The sequence below is a fragment of the Pteropus alecto genome, unplaced genomic scaffold (assembly GCF_000325575.1).
Source record: "Pteropus alecto unplaced genomic scaffold, ASM32557v1 scaffold189, whole genome shotgun sequence".
In the NCBI taxonomy this organism is placed as follows: domain Eukaryota; kingdom Metazoa; phylum Chordata; class Mammalia; order Chiroptera; family Pteropodidae; genus Pteropus; species Pteropus alecto.
In genome coordinates, this window is record NW_006442117.1 from 1133042 (window position 1) to 1135536 (window position 2495).

General features: G+C 50.3%; 1 protein-coding gene and 1 pseudogene across 1 annotated transcript in view; one reads left to right on the forward strand and one right to left on the reverse strand.

Annotated features, from left to right (window-relative positions):
* Window positions 1-2495, reverse strand: part of SIPA1L2 (signal induced proliferation associated 1 like 2) — a 137978-nt gene that overhangs the window by 131623 nt on the left and 3860 nt on the right. The window lies entirely within an intron of this gene.
* LOC112470079 lies at window positions 820-937 on the forward strand (annotated as a pseudogene).

Genomic DNA, 2495 nt, shown 5'->3' on the forward strand with positions numbered 1-2495 from the left:
GACGGGACGAGCGAGGTGGCTGGAACGTGGCATCTCTCACCTGCGAAAGCAGTAACGGCACTAAAAAGACGGCTGTGTAGGACAGGGCTGCGACGCCGTCTCAGAACAGAGAGCCACACAGAAGGAAGGTCGTATGTACTTAGCTCGGCCTCGTCGGCTCACCCAGGAAGATCCCAAAGCAAGCGGAGCCGAGACGCCCCCCCGGAGCCCTCGTCTGCGTCCAGGCGACAGGCCGGGACCGCGGGGCGCAGCACGTTTCTGCCACACCGCGCTTCGATACTCCCCTTCATCGCAGTGACGTCAGTTAAAAACAGAGTCCCAGAGTGGCTGTCTGGTTCCTCTCATCCACATCTTCAGGAGCAGACACCCGATGACGTATTCATCAGTATTTTACCAGACATTTTCATTTATCTAGAGAGTACATCGCTCCGCAATGCCTCTGCGACTGGGGTTTCTAAGGCAGAGCGGCTGAAGGACACCTGGCCTCACCCCAGAAGCTCTGAGGGCCTCCTCCAACCTGAGCGTTCCAAATTCCCAAGAGGGCCCTCGAAGCCTGACACAAAATCAGAGAACTGAAGAGAAGAACAGAATGGGGCAAAATAGAGACTTGCCAGTAACCAGCTGTCCCGAATAACCGAAACTTATAACAAACAGAGCACAAAGGGAGCAGTTCTAACTTGTAGTAGGTTTGTTATTTTTTTAATTAAGTAATGATTTTGTAAATCTCTTGGGGATGTGGTTCCATAATGTAGCGGTTAGCACGTCTGCTTTACACGCAGAAGGTTCTGGGTTCACGCCCCAGTGGAGCCACGGTCCATGGTCTACGGCCATGCCTCCCTGAACGAGCCTGATGTCTGATCTCAGAAGCTCTAAGCAGGGTTGGGTCTGGTTAGTACTTGGATGGGAGACCACCTAGGAAGACCAGGTGCTATAGGCCTAAATAATAATAAGTAATAATAATAAAAGTCAATCTCTTGGGTTTTATTTCTAATATGATAAATACCCATAGATACAATCCACGCAACAAAAGCTCTTGAGTCCTCAGTAAATTTGAAGAGCGTAAAAATGCCCTGAGACAAACATTTGAGAATCGAGATCTCAAAGGAACATTTAGATGGCAACTCCCACAAAGAAACAAATGTAAGAAATACAGACAGCAGGTAGGTTCAAATTTCCTAATCGTCAGATGACAATCAGCTCCATTTTAATTCATGAAGCCGAATACGCATGTATCCTGGTTTCTCTTTAGGGACACAGACAAATGGTTAAAGCATTTAACATTTGGGTTTCCATTAATCTCTAAATCCCCCGAATGAGGAGTCTTGGGTGACACCACAGTAACACCGTATGTAAATTTACCCAATTAGCTCACTGATACTCGCACATTCTCCCAAATTCACTGCCCTGTCTTTTGCCACCATTGGCTGACAGACTTCTCGCTGAATTATTGATTTTCTGCCAATTAATTACCATAGTAAGATTCGGTTGGGCTTAACTCTGCAGAGATTTTTTTCCAGTCTCGCTTTTCTGTCTCCTTAGAGTCTGCTGGGAATCGAAATCATTGGAAACCTAAGGACGAGATACTGAATTCTACAAATAGCCCTGGCACAGCTTATAAACAACCGTCGTCAGACGCTGAGACCCGTTTTCCGCTGGGTTCGGGCACCGACGCTTCCCACTGAGATCTTCCCTCGATTCGCCGTCGACTCGACCACTGGACTACGTGGACCCCAGGACAGACCAGCTGTGCTGAACCCCGCTGAGGACTGGCGAGCATAGGGGTGTGCAGACTCCCCCCGCCATGGCCTGGGGTACAGGGACGATGTTAAAATCTCATCGGCAGCAGGACAGCACAGTGTCAGAGAAGGAACACGGTTTCTGATTCCCGAAATGACACTTGCACAGCCATATGGACACTTATGCAGCAGCTCAAGCACCGGCCACTGCAGGATCGTGACCCCATGGCAAAGCGGGCAGTCTGGCTCTGCAGGGCCCCCGCAGGGCACCTGAATGTCCCGGAATCAGTGAGGCCGGCCTGGCCCTGGCTGGGAAACAGGTCCCTAGATGCCTGTGGAGTAGCGGCAGGGAGGCAGGCACCGCTTCGGCCCCTGCTCCGCACCCCACACCTCCGTGACTCACGGGGTTCTGCGGGCAGCCTATTCAGACAAGGCTCTGTCTCGAGCACACCCATCATGACTCGTTTTGATTTCTCTACAAGGTGGGTGTCGTGAATTTGAGGTACGAGATTCGATAAGGCTCAATTTATTTTTGTGCACAACTTGGTCTGGAAAAAGCAAACAAATTAAGCCAAAGATTAAAAGCTAGAGAAAGAGAGATGAAGAAAGCGACTGAGCTCGGTGGCGGTGTTGACATGGACGGGGTCGCTGCGGAACAGATTCGAGTTCACACGCGTTATTTTCTGGAGGAGGAAAGTTCAGAGGAAAAGACTCATGGGCTCGATGCCAGGTGCACACTGAGACCCAGGCCATGTCACT